General features: G+C 37.8%; 1 pseudogene; it reads left to right on the top strand.

Moving 5' to 3' along the window:
• The first annotated feature begins 1,261 nt into the window (after positions 1-1,261).
• Positions 1,262-4,709, top strand: LOC127448772 (allantoinase, mitochondrial-like; annotated as a pseudogene).
• The last annotated feature ends 12,329 nt before the right edge of the window (positions 4,710-17,038 follow it).

Below are 17,038 nucleotides of genomic sequence, written 5' to 3'. Positions count from 1 at the left end.
CAGTGATCTATTGAAGATCAGTGTGAAGATGGGGGCCAGCTGGTTAGCACAGGATTTAAGACAAGTGGGTGAAACGCCAACTGGGCCCTTTGCTTTCCTTGTCTTTTGTTTTCAGAAGACACGGCACACCTCTTCTTCACAGATCCTAAGTGCAGGTTGAGTAGCAGGAGGGGGGAGGAGGGGGGTTGCAGGAGGTGTTGATGTTTGTGTGAAGTGAAGGTCAGAGCGGGTGTGGGGTGTGAGATTGGGCCTTTCAAATCTACAGTATAACACATTCAAGTCATCAGCCAGTTGTTGGTCCCCTGCAGTGTTGGGGGCAGAAGTCCTGTAGTTTGTAAGTTGTTTCAGGCCACTCCACACTGATGCAGGGTCGTTAGCTTAAAACTTGGTTTCTTTTAGCCACTCTGATTTCCTTATTCAGTGTGTTCCTGGCTTGATTGTACAAGACGTTATCCCCACCTCTGTAAGCATCCTCTTTGGCCTGACGAAGCTGCCTGAGTTCTGCTGTAAACCACGGTTTGGCGTTGTTGTATGTTAAGTAAGTCCTAGTAGCAATGCACATATCCTCACAGAAACTGATATATGATGTCACAGTATCTGTGAGTTCGTCTAGATTGGTGTCTGCAGCCTCAAAAACACTCCAATCAGTGCAGTCAAAACAGGCTTGTAGTTCCAGCTCTGCTTCATTGGTCCATCTCTTTACAGTCTTTACTACAGGTTTAGCAGACTTTAGGTTCTGCCTGTAGGTTGGAAGAAGATGAACCAGACAGTGATCAGAGAGTCCCAAAGCTGCTCTAGGGATAGAACGATATGCATCCTTTATTGTTGTGCAGCAGTGATCCAGAGTATTTCTGTCTCTGGTGGGGCATGTAATGTGCTGTTTGTATTTTGGCAGTTCACGTGTGAGGTTTGCTTTGTTAACATCCCCAAGAATAATAATAACTGCATCCGGGTGTTGTTGTTCCGTGTCTGTGATTTAATCAGCCAGCTGTTGCAGCGCTGCATTCACACATGCGTGCGGTGGGATAAAAACACTCACCAGAATAAACGAGGAAACTCCAGCGGCGAGTGGAAAGGATTACAGTTAATAAAGAGGGCTTCCAAATTAGGACAGCACATCTTCTTTAACGTTGTTACATCTGTACACCAACTTTCATTTATGTAAAAGCATGTTCCACCGCCTCTCATTTTCCCTGTTAAATCCATGATGCGATCCACTCTGAACAGCTGAAAGCCCGGCAGATGTAACGCGCTGTTCGGAATGGCTTCACTCAACAAGGTTTCTGTGAGCACAAGGCGCAAGGAGTTTGAAAAGTCCTTGTTTGTACAGGTAAGGAGATGTAGTTCGTCCATTTTGTTAGGAAAAGAGCGGAGATTCGGAGATTAGATGAATACTCAGCAGCGCTGTTCGAAAGCCATGCTGATGGAGCCTGACCAGCGCACCGGCTCGCTTCCCTCGCTTGCATCTCTTTAACAACACAGCTGCGCCTCTGACTAAAATGTCCAGCAAAGCGTCCGAATAGTCAAAAACCGGGAAAAGATTGTCTGGTATGTGCTGCTGAATGTTCAGCAGTTTGTCCCTGGTAAAACTGATTGGAAAAAGATTGCTAAACACAGGACAAACAAACAAAAACAACAAAAGAATTAGAGCGCTCCACACTGTGGCTGCCATCCGCGGCGCCATCCTTTGATCCTATCCTATTATATTCTGCAATCATATGATCATATATGATATATGTGAGGAACAGACTGAAATTAACAACACAAGTAAATGATGACAGAATTTTCATTATCTTGTGAACTTTTCCTTTAATATACAGCACTAAACATCAGCTATGAACAAAATGTGGAATTATCTATGAATGAATCATAGTGTGTGTCAGTCACTCATGGAAATTAAAATAATAATGTTGCCTCAGTACTGAATGAGTTACTACTGTACTAAGTATATTGTTCTACTTTAATGATGCTCCTATCTGGTTTAGTTTCACGCAGAGTGAGAAGTGCAGTATCCGGCTGCTGATGAGGGGGGTATGATTCTAGCCTTTTAAAATGTTATTAAATGCTTAAAATCCTACTTTGAGGCTGTGAACATTTATTATATAGGCTATATTGTTTTTTTCTTTCCGTAGACCCATGTTAATACTCCACCTTCCTGAGGTCCAGACCTGACATCATGGAATTTGAGGCCATCCGCACCATCACTCAACTGTGCCTGCAGTATCAGTATGTTATGATAAAACCATAACATGATTTTCTTATAGCTCGATAGGAGAAGAGAGGTAAAATAAATGTTACCTGTAACTCTGTTCTTATGGTCCATCAGACTGTGATGCCACATTGTGCACCTGTCATCAGCCCAGCCTCTGGAGCTCATTAGGGCAGCAAGACAGGCTAGAATTCCTCTGACTATGGAGACCACACATCACTACCTCAACCTGTCCGCAGAGAACATCCCAACATGAGCCACTCAATTTTCAATTCAAATGCTGCCCTCCCATACCACACATAGCCATCCAGGTATAGGAAGAAATTAAACCCCAAGAAAGGTCTGAAAACTACATTAATAAATGAATACAGAATAAAGACAAGACAAGTTGGGTATACAGAGATTTTTTCCAAAAGTCAAACTCTGTGTTCTAGCTACCCATTTGTCAAATAGTATTTTTTGTTTCTTTGCCAGGAGCTCCTGTGGTCTGCACTTAAAAATGGGGACATTGACATGGTTGTGTCAGATCACTCACCCTGCATGGCTGACCTCAAGTGTTTGGACAGTGGGGATTTCACGCAAGCATGAGGAGGGATCTTATCTATGCAATTTGGTAGGCTGTCACTGGTGTTCCAATACGTTCATACATTCACACACCTATTATTTATGTATGCCTTATGATGGCCAAAGTCCAGTGAGAGGTAAACAGTGGTCCACCAAGTGTTTACCAATCAGACTAATGATTGACTCTACAGAAAGAGTCAGGAATTGTTTAGGTATAAGGTCAGAGTTCAATCTAAATTCAAAAAGTGATAAATTATGATTTTTTTTTATAATCATTACTTACGGTACATTACAATAAAAATATTACTGATGCTTGACGTTATGACAACATAAATGATTAAATACACAAGTGTTATACATCAGCTCCAAAAAAAAATTCAGACACAAGTGTTTATTATCAGCTCCAAAAAAGACACTTAAGTAACACCTACAATTTCACTGAATTAGAAACAAGATATCAAACGCAGTGGCATCTGCAGACAAATTGTTCAGGACCTTTTCTCAAAACTAACAAATTTTTTCAGCCATTTTGCTATTATCTTACAAACTAACTAGTCCCAATGTAATTTGTGGATATATGATGTTCACACAGCTGTAGCATATCACAGGTGTAGTTTATCATCTATGGACATGCTCCACAAAGTTTGAAAACCAGAGAATGTCCAAATACGTTATATTTACAGTTTCAAATTAACACTTAATGTGAAACTTTTTTAGTGAAATGTTTTTCTTGGAAAGTGTGTGTGCTAAAGCCTATTTATTTTTATAATAATACGACTTGGTTAGATATTGTGTTATATGTTACAAATACATTAACATTTTTAAGTGTGGCTTAAATATCCAAATACATTTCGGGCCACTCTGTTACGATTAAGCAAAACAATTGTGACATCATAATATAACATCACATTTTACCAACAGGTTTACCTCTGTTCTGGACCTCAGCTTCTAAAAGAGGTCTTTTCACTTTCTGACACAGTAAGACTCTTGTGTAAAGAGCCTGATCAACTCTCATATCAGGTCACAATGCAGACTTTGTCATTTGGGATCCAGAAAAAGACTTTATGGTAAGAAGGGGAGAGATTCTCTCCATCTATTCATTTCTATTAAAGGGATATTTCACCCAAAAATGAAAATGCTCTCATCATTTCCTCACCCTCATGCATCCCAGATGTGTATGACTTCCTTTCTTCAGCAAAACACAAACAAAGCTTTTTAGAAGAATATCTCAGCTCTGTAGGTCCACACAATGCAAGTGAATGGTGATCAGACCTTTGTAGCTCCAAAAATCACGTAATGGAAACATAGAAGTAATCCATAAGACTCCAGTGGTTAAATCCATACCTTCAGAAGCGATCTGAAGTCCTTTTTTCCTCTAAATCTCCACTTTCACTTTTGCATCTGAAAGTCACATGTGGTGACTGTTTAGTTTCACTTTCACAACTGAAAGTGAAAGTTAAAGTGGAAATTTAAAGTAAAAATGACTTAAATATTGTTCTGTCTCTCACCGACATAAGTTATATTGCTTCTGAAGACATGGATTTAAACACTGGAGTCTTATGGATTACTTTTATTTTCCCTCATGTGATTTTTGGAGCTACAAAGCTCTGATCACCAGTCACTTGCATTGTATGGACCTACAGAGCTGAGATATTTTTCTAAAAATCTTTGTGCTCTGCTGAAGAAAGAAAGTTATACACACCTCGGATGGCATGAGGGTGAGTAAATGATAAGAGAATTTTCATTTTTGTGTGAACTATCCCTTTAAGGCTTTCAGCTGTGCTATAAATGACTAACTGTCTGTTGCCATAATTCTGTATGAATTCATACATGAAAAGCTTGTTTGGAGCCATATGTGCAAGTAAATATGTGTCATTTAATTTCCTAGGTGAAAGGGGACAATATTCACTACAGAAACAAAGGAAGTCTGTTATAGGGACCAAGGTAGTCACAAAGAGAATCACACCTCGACTGAAGCATGCAGCAGGAGGGGCGTTCCAAGTGGTTTATCGCATAGAAGTGCAAAACATGCAAAATATAAACAGTGCTTAAGAGCGTTCATAAAACCAACGTTACTTTAAAAAAATAAATAAATAAATAAAAAAAACTGTCAAAAGGCTAGACCCATTTTTGGTACAAGAGCACTACCCACTACCCTCCCTAAACAATTGAGTCTGACCTTTCCTTTGCACTCAAGGAGCGCTAGGCATAACCCCATGTGCTCCAAACACTTTTTGTCCATATTGTCTAGTCCCCCTAGTGACGGCTAACTTATATACACATTTTTCCCACCTTTACTCTATACATAAAATTATTTTTTGTCTTCTTATTCTTAAAATATACAAAAGTATATAATGATTAAGAATAGTTAAAATGAGAGTTAAAACAAAACACCAAATGAAAACTATAAATAGGATGGATAAAACATTTGCACAGTATAACACTTATGATTTCCTAAAATGAGCGCTTCCACCAGGTGTGCGCTTCCTACCTGATAACGTCCACTTGCTAAAAATAGGAAATCTAAAATTGCAAAACCCAAATAAATACTAAAAGGTCAGTAAAACGATAAATAAATCCTTTGAACACAGTTAATATTCTGTGATGGGATACCACACTCTTAAAAATTAAGGTTCCAAAAAGGGGTTTTAGCAGCATAAAAGCAGCGCTCAGTAAAAGGTTCTTTTAAAAATAAAAAAAATGTTTGAAAAACCGTTTAATAGTATAAAGAGCCTTTTTCCACTGCCAAGAACCTTTTGTACTATGGGAAGGTTCCATTGATGTTAAAGGTTTTTCATGGAACTATAAATGCTGAAGTGTTATTTTTAACCTTTATTTTTAAGAGTGCAGGCTCACCATCACAAAGTCGAATAGGTTACACAAAAACTTTATAAGATTAATAAATGCTGTAAAAGTATTTTTAATTGCAAGTTCATGTTAACTAATGTTAACAAATACAGCCTAATTGTAAATTGTTGCCAATAAAGTCTTTAGTGACATTAAACAGAAATCTTAGGTTGTTTGCTCTTGTTTTGATGGAAGAGTAGTTGTAAAATAATGACACAAACTAAATATCAAAATATATTTGAAGGGGGAACTGTATTTATTTATTGCAGTCCACACACTGTAGTTATTTTACCAAGTTTTATTTTTATTTGGTTAATTTGTGTTTGCACAGGTTTAAATACTCAAACCTAAAACACAATTCATGGTTTTAGGATATCAACAAGTGTTCTTTCCCTGCAAAACAGAATCTAAAGGAAAATGAATCACAATTCATCACAGCTGCTGTTACCGTTCAGCCACAAGCTGGTTGTATCAGAACTCAAAGTTAGACAATTGACCAACAGGTGAAAGGTTTGCACACACTTTACAGGTGTTAACCATTGCCTCAGTCTTACTGTGAGCCGGTAGCATTATATCTGTTACAGCCCTTCACCATCCCCCAGCGGCCGGTTGCACCAGCTACAGTTGACGTCTGAAGTTTACATACACCTAAGACAAATACATTTAAATTCAGTTTTTCACAAGTCCTGACATTTAATCGTAGAAAACATTCCCTGTCTTAGGTCAGTTAAGATCACTACTTTATTTTAAGAATGTGAAATGTCAGGATAATAGTAGAGAGAATTATTTATTTCAGCTTTTATTTCTTTCATCACATTCCCAGTGGGTAAGATGTTTACATACACTTTGATAGTATTTGGTAGCATTGCCTTTAAATTGTTTAACTTGGGTCAGACATTTTGGTTAGCCTTCCACAAGCATCTCACAATAAGTTGCTGGAATTTTGGCCCATTCCTCCAGACAGAACTGGAGTAATGGAGTCAGGTTTGTAGGCCTCCTTGCTCACACACGCTATTTCAGTTCTGCCCTAAAATTTTCTATCGGTCTGAGGTCAGGGCTTTGTGATGGCCACTCCATGACTTTGTTGTCCTTAAGCCATTTTTCCACAACTTTGGAGGTATGCTTGGGGTCATGTCCATTTGGAAGACCCATTTGTGACCAAGCTTTAACTTCATGGCTGATGTCTTGAGATGTTGCTTCAATATATCCACATAATGTTCTTTCCTCATGATGCCATCTATTTTGTGAAGTGCACCAGTCCCTCCTGCAGCAATGTGATGCTGCCACCCCCATGCTTCAGGGTTGGGATGGTGTTCTTCGGCTTGCAAGCCTCACCCTTTTTCTTCCAAAAATAATGATGGTCATTATGGCCAAAAAGTTCCATTTTTGTTTCATCACACCAGAGGAAATTTCTCTAAAAAGTAAGATCTTTGTCCCTATGTTCACTTGCAAACTGTAGTCCGGCTTTTGTATGGTGGTTTTGGAGCAGTGGCTTCTTCATTGCTGAGTAGCCTTTCAGGTTATGTCGATATAGGACTCATTTTACTGTGGATTTAGATATTTTTCTACCTGTTTCCTCCAGCATCTTCACAAGTTCCTTTGCTGATGTTCTGTGATTGATTTGCACTTTTCACATCAAATTACATTCATCTCTATGAGACAGAATGCGTCTCCTTCCTGAGCAGTATGATGGCTGCGTGGTCCCATGGTGTTTATACTTAACTATTGTTTGTACAGATGAACGTGGTACCTTCAGGCATTTGGAAATTGCTCCCAAGGATGAACCAGACTTGTGGAGGTCCATAATTTTGGCTGATTTCTTTTGATTTTCCCATGATGTCAAGCAAAGAGGCACTGAGTTTGAAGGTAGGCCTTAAAATACATCCACAGGTACACCTCCAATTGACTCCAATTAGCCTATCAGAAGCCAAATTAGGCTTGACATAGTTTTCTGGAGTTTTCCAAGCTGCTTAAAGGCACAGTTAACTTAGTGAATATAAACTTCTGACCCACTGGAATTGTGATATAGTCAATTAAAAGTGAAACAATCTGTCTGTAAACAACTGTTGGAAAAATTACTCGTGTCATGCACAAAGTAGATATCCTAAACGACTTGCCAAAATTATAGTTTGCTAATATGAAATCTGTGGAGTGGTTTAAAAAATTAGATTTAATGACTTCAACCTATGTGTATGTAAACTTCTGACTTCAACTGTATACTTAAGTTACAACTTAGCCTAGTTGTGGCATAAATTATGGAAGCCCAGGAGTGCCATTTACAAAAGAATTATCAATCTATTCATTTGAAAATAAAATAAAATAAAATATTTGAATAAATAAACCAATTTATAAATAGACAAATAAATAGACACATTTAAATGTTTATTTAGTTCATGTTTTAAAATTTACGTATATTTAGTAATAAAATAGCACATTAATAAGTCATTTTTAAATGTACCTTTTAAATGGTGTTTTAAAAAGCATTTGGTAATTGCTTTTCTTCATCCATTTTCCAGTTGCTTTGCTTCATCCATTTGCCAATTGCTTTTCTTTATTGTTTGACTTTTCCTTTTCTTTTACTATTGGTCAGTCCATACCAGCTGAAGCCCAAGAATGTCAATGAAAAAAGAATGAAGGAATAAATTATCAATCTATTCATTTGAAAATAAAATAAAATAAAAACTTTAAAGAAGTCCATTTATAAATGGACAAATAAAAAGACACATTTAAATGTGTTTAATTAATGTTTAAAAATGTCATTATATTAAACAATAAAATTGTGCATTAATAAATCATATTTATTTAATGTTTAAATATGATAATAAATGAGTACATTAATGAGTCTTTAAATGCACTTTTAAATCCATTTTAAAAGCACCTTTTAAATTTCATTTTAAAAAGGTATTTGGCAATTGCTTTTCTTAATTCATTTACCAATAACTTTTTTTTGTCCTTTAACCAATTGAGAATCAAGTTTAAAAAAAATGCCATTGGTCTGTTGATTTGTGGGAGCAACTAATAAACTTTTGACTCAGTTATAAGACACACCCCCTCTCCCATGTGCCACTCGAAGAGGATGTAAGATGGCCTGTCATTGGACGATGGTACGAGCAGTTTACATGATATTATTGGATCTGCGCACAAGAAACGGATGCGAAATATATCAGAAGTTAATGGTGGCTCATTCACTGCTGCTGTGAAATGCCAAGCATGGCCTTACCTGAGCATGCACACTGATATGTGTCCAGGATAGGAGCTGGCAATCGTGATGCTGTCAACAGAACTAACCTCCCAACCCATGCCCCGAACTGAAACACACGATAGAGGTGAGCAAGGGCAACGGCTCGAGATGCTTGAGAAAGTCGATGGACTTTCCAGAACTTATACTGAAGAAAACGCATGTCGAGAAAATGAATGATCGAGAAAAGGCAGACTCTCGGAATGACGGTCAGCTGATGATACAGAGAAGGCAAGCGAGCACACTTTTGTGGAACAAATGGTAATATTTAAACTAATATTGTGTATTACTTATGTATTATGAAATTGTCTCTTCCAAATTAAAGTTAATATATACAGTTGTGCTCAAAAGTTTGCATACCCTGGCAGAAATTGTGAAATTTTGGCATTGATTTTGAAAATATGACTGATCATGCAAAAAAATATCCTTTTATTCAAGGATAGTGATCATATGAAGCCATTTATTATCACATAGTTGTTTGGCTCCTTTTTAAATCATAATGATAACAGAAATCACCCAAATGGTCCTGATCAAAAGTTTACATACCCTTGAATGTTTGGCCTTGTTACAGACACACAAGGTGACACACACAGGTTTAAATGGCGATTAAAGGCTAATTTCCCCACCTGTGGCTTTTTAAATTGCAATTAGTGTCTGTGAATAAATAGTCAATGAGTTTGTTAGCTCTCACGTGGATGCACTGAGCAGGCTAGATACTGAGCCATGGGGAGCAGAAAAGAATTGTCAAAAGATCTGTGTAGCAAGGTAATGGAACTTTTGAAAGATGGAAAATAATATAAAAAGATATCCAAAGCCTTGAAAATACCAGTCAGTACTGTTCAGTCACTTATTAAGAAGTGGAAAATTCAGAGATCTCTTGATACCAAGCCAAGGTCAGGTAGACCAAGAAAGATTTCAGCCACAACTGCCAGAAGAATTGTTTGGTATACAAGGAATAACCCACAGGTAACCTCAGGAGAAATACAGGCTGCTCTGGAAAAAGACGATGTGGTTGTTTCACATTCCTCTTTCACAATTAATTTTTAATTTTGAATGAATTTACATTTTAATTGTACCTGAATCGATTATGTTATAGGCAAAATTTAATTGACACAGATAATGGCAATTAACATGTCAAAGATGTTTGAGGTAAAATGTCCAAGATTTATGCTAGACATTTTCTGAGAGAAAAAAAAAAGCGATAACCAACAAGTGTTTTACCCCTTTCACTGCTACATTTATGCATTTGGCAGACACTATTATCCAAAGTGACTTACAGTGCACTTATTACAGGGACAATAGCAACCTGGATTTAAGTGCTTGCTCAAGGACACAATGGTGGTGGCTATGGGGATCAAACCAGCAATCTTCTGCTTACTAGTTCTGTGCTTTAGCCCACTATGCCACCACTCAGAATTGTGTGAGATGAAACAGTCACTTAACTTTTACTAGTAGAAAAAAAAAGAAAAAGACCTGATTGTGGAAACGAAAGATAACACTTTATTAAGCTCTATAAACAGAAACAGTTTTGCAAAGTTTCATTGTGTCTCAGTGCTTATGATCAATGATCTCACAATGCACAGAAGGTACAGTATATGGGCTTTGTTCACAAATATGGCTGAGAGACCGTCATACAGTAATGAAACAGGTGAATAGCTGTAAGGTCCGGCTGTGCAGAGAGGCAATTGCTTTAGTAACCTCCGTGAAGTTGGCACCACATATAATGAAATCATTACCAAATCTATACCATTCGTTTGTGCTGGTTTGGTGTTTGAGATATTAGACATTATTTTTCTGACAGTGTGACGTCACTCTCCAGCCCATATCATCCAAATCGCCCCGAACTGATGTCGTTCGTCTGTGCTAGATTTTTGCTGTTAAAATTAATCTTGTGTCTATTTCCCTTCCTTAGAAATAACAGCTTGTATTCGGGAGCATCCGTTTCTTGTGCGCAGATCCAATAATATCACTGTGGCATGGGAGGTGGGGGGGGGGGGTGGTCATGTGTCTGTCTGTGGGAGAGGGAGAGCGGTAAGGCTCATCACCTGGGTTGTGATTACTCTAACACCTGTCTCTCATTATAGTTATGGTGGAGTGAGACCTGATAAGGCGCGCCAGAGCACCAGTGTAGGAGAGAAACAGCAGAGAGAGACCAAGTGTACAGCAGTGGTGTGTTCTTCAGAGTGTTCAAAGATCTAATGCGTGTTTTTGAAGCCTTTATGTTTATGTTGAAAGTGAATTATTGCCTGAGTGAAAAATAACAAAAAGTAACTACTCTGTACACAAAAGAGTGAAAGCAAGAGACTAAAAGACTTACACTGAAAGTTCGCTGCCTCCTGACTCCTCCGTTGCCCACGAACTTGAACATATCACAATCACGTAAACTGCTCGTACCATCGTCCAATGACAGGCCGTCTTAAATCCTCTTCGAGTGGCTTACATGACTGAGTCAAGTTCATTGGTTGTTCCCACGAGTCAACAGTCCAATGGCATTTTTTTAATTCGATTCTCAATTGGTTTAAGAAAAGGAAAGAGGAAAAAGAAAAGGAAAAGCAAAACGAAAAGGAAATTTTAAAGCAATTGGCAAATGAATAAGAAAAGCAATAGCCAAATACCTTTTTTTAAATGCAAGGTAAATGGTGCCTTTAAAGAGCATTAATAAGTGCATTTAAAAGACACATTAATGTACTAATTTATTGATGCATTTAATAATATTTTAAACATTAAATAAATGATTAATTAATGCACAAATCTATTGTTAAATATAATGAAATTTTTAAACATCATTTAATACAAATTTAAATAGTTTTTTTTTAAATTATTTGTCAATTTATAAATGGACTTATTTAAGTTTTTATTTTCAAATTAATAGACTGAAAAAGTATTCCTTCATTCTTTTTTAATTGGCACTCCTGGGCATTAGCTGGTTTGGATTGACAAATGGTAAAAGAAAAGGAAAAGTCAAACAATAAAGAAAAGCAATTGGCAAATGGATGAAGAAAAGCAACAGGCTAATGGATGAAGAAAAGCAACTGCCAAATGCTTTTTAAAACACCATTTAAAAAGTGCATTGAAAAATGACTTATTAATGTTTTATTTAATTGCTAAACATAAGTACATTTTAAAACATGAATTAAATAAACATTTAAATGTGTCTATTTATTTGTAGATTTTTTAATTGGTTTATTAATTAAAATTGAAATGTGTCTATTTATTTGTCCATTTATAAATTGGTTTATTCACATTTTTATTTTCAAATTAATAGATTGATAATTTATTCCTTCATTCTTTTGTAAATGGCACTCGTGGGCTTCCATATTAAATGAGCACTAAGTCACAATTTACACACTACTAAATATTTGAGCATTGCACCATTAAACTTAGGTAGGACGTAACCCTACGTATAAACTAAATATTTACGGAAGACTCCGACCAGGTGTAACGGTTGGAATAAAAAAAGCAGACTGATATTTTATGACATCAATGAGTTAATGTTTTGAGTGACAGGCATCAATCCTTTCGACATACAGTATGATGTTGACATTAACACTCGTTTACATTTACGAGAAAGAGAAAAAACTTTTAAGCGGCTCTTCAGCATGAAACCGTTCAAACGGTGTAGTTTTCAGGGTGCATCGCCCGGTGACAAGTTTCAACAAATTCAAAATATAAACTCAGCAAAAAAAGAAACATCCTCTCACTTTCAATTGCTTTTATTTTCAGCAAACATAACGTGTGTAAATATTTGTATGAACATAAAAAGATTCAACAACTAAGACATAAACTGAACAAGTTTCACAGACATGTGACTAACAAAAATGGATTAATGTGTCCCTGAACAAAGGGGGTGTGGGTGTGGGGGGTAACAGTCAGATTCTGGTATCAGTATCAGTACCAGCTGCATTAAGTACTGCAGTGCATCTCCTCCTCATGGACTGCACCAGATTTGCCAGTTCTTGCTGTGAAATGTTACCCCACTCTTCCACCAAGGCACTTGCAAGTTCCCGGACATTTTTGGTGGGAATGGCCCTAGCCCTCACCCTCCGATCCAAGAGGTCCCAGACGTGCTCAATGGGATTGAGATCCGGGCTCTTCGCTGGCCATGGCAGAATACTGACATTCCTGTCTTGCAGGAAATCACGCACAGAACGAGCAGTATGGCTGATGGCATATCAGCATATCAGTCTTCCCTGTAATGCACAGCGTTGAGATTGCCTGCAATGACAACAAGCTCAGTCCGATGATGCTGTGACACAACGCCCCAGACCATGACGGACCAGAGTACAGGCCTCGGTGTAATGCTCATTCCTTTGATGATAAACGCGAGTCCGACCATCACCCCTGGTGAGACAAAACTGCGACTTGTCAGTGAAGAGCACTTTTTGCCAGTCCTGTCTGGTCCAGCGAAGATGGGTTTGTGCCCATAGGCGACGATGTTGCTGGTGATGTCTGGTATGGACCTGCCTTACAACAGGCCTACAAGCCCTCAGTCCAGCCTCTCTCAGCCTGTTGCGGACAGTCTGAGCTCTGATGGAGGTATTGTGCATTCCTGGTGTAACTCGGGCAGTTGTTGTTGCCATCCTGTCCCTGTCCCGCTGGTGTGATATTCAGATGTACCGATCCTGTGCAGGTGTTGTTACACGTGGACTGCCACTGCGAGGACGATCAGCAGTCCTTCCTGTCTCCCTGTAGGGCTGTCTTGGGCGTCTCACAGTACGGACATTGCAATTTATTGCCCTGGCCACATCTGCAGTCCTCATGCCTCCATGCAGCATGCCTAAGGCACGTTCATGCAGATGAGCAGGGACCCTGGGCATCTTCCTTTTGGTGTTTTTCAGAGTCAGTAGAAAGGTCTCTTTAGTGTCCTAAGTTTTTATAACTATGACCTTAATTGCATACCATCTGAAAGCTGTTAGTGTATTAAGGACCATTCCACAGGTGCATGTTCATTAATTGTCTATGGTTCATTGAACAAGCATGGAAAACGTTGTTTAAACCCTTTACAATAAAGATCTATTAAGTTATCTGGATTTTTACAAAATTATCTTTAAAATACTGTGTCCTGAAAAAGGGACGTTTATATAGGATATTAAAATGAATGTCTATTTTTCCAGCCTGTTGTATTAGTATTTATCACCCCTTATTTATTTTAGATACAGTTCCTATATATTGTTATTTACACAGGTCAAATATACTATTTATCAAATCTACTTTTATTATGTATCGTATTTTAATGGGGATATAACTTATTACAGCTGACAGTTATGTGAGCAAACAAGGTTTGAACATCAACCGAAGTTCATGGCTTTTTAACACTTTGTACAAATTTGAAGGCTGTTTATTGGATCACTACAGGTAAACATCATATTATGCGATTATGCATTACTTTACGGAGAGCTTACGACCTACTAGTTAAGTCTTGCCTTAAGAACAGGTGGTGCAACCAAATTAACCACTGACTTAATTACAAACTAACTAGTAGTTACTAAGTAGTTACTAAGCTCTTAGTGTGAACTTTACATCCCAACTTACGTGAGGCTTTACACACAGCTGGTGCAACCCTACCCTGGAACCCAAACCATGCTGGGCCACCTGCATGCAGAAACCATTGAGGTAATATATGCTTTGGTAAAGTAAATATTTAAGTGACTTTTGAAAAGTCTGAAGCTATTTATAGGTCAAAATGATTGGTCTTTATTGTTATATAATGTGGTGTTTTACCGTGTAGGACTGTATTGTTTCAAATGAATACAATGTGGGATTGTATTGCAGAGCCTTATTCTGCCTTCATTTGCAATCAGAATTATCGTAAATATGAATTTCCCACTCAGAAGTTGCACATGAATGACCCCTCAAGTCGTAATTACGACTGTGAAACTCAGAGATAATTTTAATACCCGAGTTTCCGAGATGGGAGGAGTTCTAAACTTTCAACATGGCGGAGAGTACAGTTTCTGAAGTGAATGACAGGTTTTGTTAATTTTTCTAAATACAACTAATTGTTAGCGCTTACCGTTTTGGTCAAATTAATTTATGTATATCAGCAACCATTCTATGCATGTTGTAAATTTTTACACTGCGAAAACTCCATTATCATCAGCAAGCTGAGTGATATGTATTATGGTGTCAAAATAAAAAGTTCCTCAAGACATATGTATGAATGAACCTGGCGTCGTCCATGTTTCCTGTTCTTTCCGACAACAAAGCACATTAACATGGCGTAGGCCTACTTGTAATTACCACTTCAGAAGTGGGAAGTAGGATAATTCTGATAGCACATGAAGGCAGCATTAGTGATGTCAGATCTTTTGGCAATATGTGAAAAAGTGTTAAAGAAAACAACAGTAAAGACTACTATGTTTAAAAAAAAAACAAATTAATGTAAATAAATCAATTGTCCTTTTCTAGAAATCAATGAAGTTTTAAATATTGTGCCAAATTATTGCTGCTGTTTCGTTTGATCAGACACATCAAAGTTTGTGTTTCAGATCATGAACCACATTGAGTGGCATTCAGTATGCCATACAGACCATTCCTCAGTGTCTGTCTCAGTTCAAACTGGTGAATACACTGCCACTGAAGACATTTCAGACATGGTTTTATAAAACAGGGTTTTATAGCGGCAGCATCCGCTGTCATACCGTTAGGTCTGTTATACATGAGACCTCTCCAGTACTGGCTCAAGCGGCACATTCCACATCGCACCTGGTGCCTCGGTCACTGGCCTTCTACCAACAGGGTGTTAAGCTGGGTCAAATTTTCAGAAGAAAAGTGGTGACCAGAGATGCATCCAACACAGTTTGGGGCGCGGTGTGTGATGGACACCCAACTTTCGGCACCTGGACAGGTTCCCTTCGTCTCAGGGAACCGAGGTTACATGTGTAACCAGAGACGTTTTCCATTCACACGAGAAGCGGTGCGAAACGTGCCAGTAGAAGTGCAATAATGCCACCCACTGCTTCTGCTCAGATACTGCGTCTATGAGGTGATTACTGTAAATATTGTATTAGTTTTCATATAAGTGATTACACCTAAATAAAATGCCACTTATTTTTCTATAAAATATTTTATAACTATAAATATTGTAATGAGATATTTTTTTTATATTAATGTAAAATTATAGTATCAAGGCTAAACAATGTAATGGCATCTTGCCACCTGTTTCCACATTTGATGAGTTCTGCATTTTTTTTTTTTTTTTTAATGACTAAAGAAACAGAGTGCATGTTACTTCATATTTGTATTGGCAAATTGGTATTGTATAAATAACATCACATCAATAATTAAAATGGGAGGGCTACAAATGAACATTCAAAATCCACAAAACACTGCCAATAACCCGCCTTGGCAATTGTATTTTCTGTTTATCTAAAGTTGATGGTTCAGACACCTGCTGCAGAAGAGAAAATTAAAGTATACAGTCAATGGTCCATTTGCATACATTGCACTGTCATCTATTTTCCAAACATAAGTTATACATTTCCATAGTCTATTTTCACCTGGTACACCAACTCGTCCACTCACAGCTGTCCACGAGGCTGTTTTCCTATTTATTTCTATATAAACACTCAAAGAAATGTTATTTGTCAGGAGGAAATTCAGCAACAGCAACTACAGATGCATCTCAGAAAATTTGAATATTGTGGAAAAGTTTTTTTTTCCGCAATTTAATTCAAAAAGTGGAACTTTCATATATTCTAGATTCATTACACATAAAGTGAAATATTTCAAGCCTTTTTTTTTAGTGTTAATCATGATGATTACAGCTTACAGCTCATGGAAATCAAAAATCCAGTATCTCAAAATATTAGAATAAAGAATTTATAATACAGAAATGTTGACCTTCTGAAAAGTATGTTAATTTATGCACTCAATACTTGGTCGGGGCTCCTTTTGCAAGAATTACTGCATCAGTGCGGCGTGGCATGGAGGCAATCAGCCTGTGGCGCTGCTGAGGTGTTATGGAAGCCCAGGTTGCTTTGATAGCGGCCTTCAGCTCATCTGTATTGTTGGTTCTGGTGTCTCTCATTTTCCTCTTGACAATACCCCATAGATTCTCTATGGGGTTCAGGTCAGGCGAGCTGGTTGACCAATCAAGCACAGTAATACCATGGTCAACAAACCAGTAACTAGTAGTTTTGGCACTGTGGGCAGGTGCCAAGACCTGCTGGGAAAGGAAA

This window comes from Myxocyprinus asiaticus, chromosome 12 (assembly GCF_019703515.2).
Source record: "Myxocyprinus asiaticus isolate MX2 ecotype Aquarium Trade chromosome 12, UBuf_Myxa_2, whole genome shotgun sequence".
Classification (NCBI taxonomy): Eukaryota; Metazoa; Chordata; class Actinopteri; order Cypriniformes; family Catostomidae; genus Myxocyprinus; species Myxocyprinus asiaticus.
This window is presented reverse-complemented; position numbering and strand designations above follow the sequence as displayed.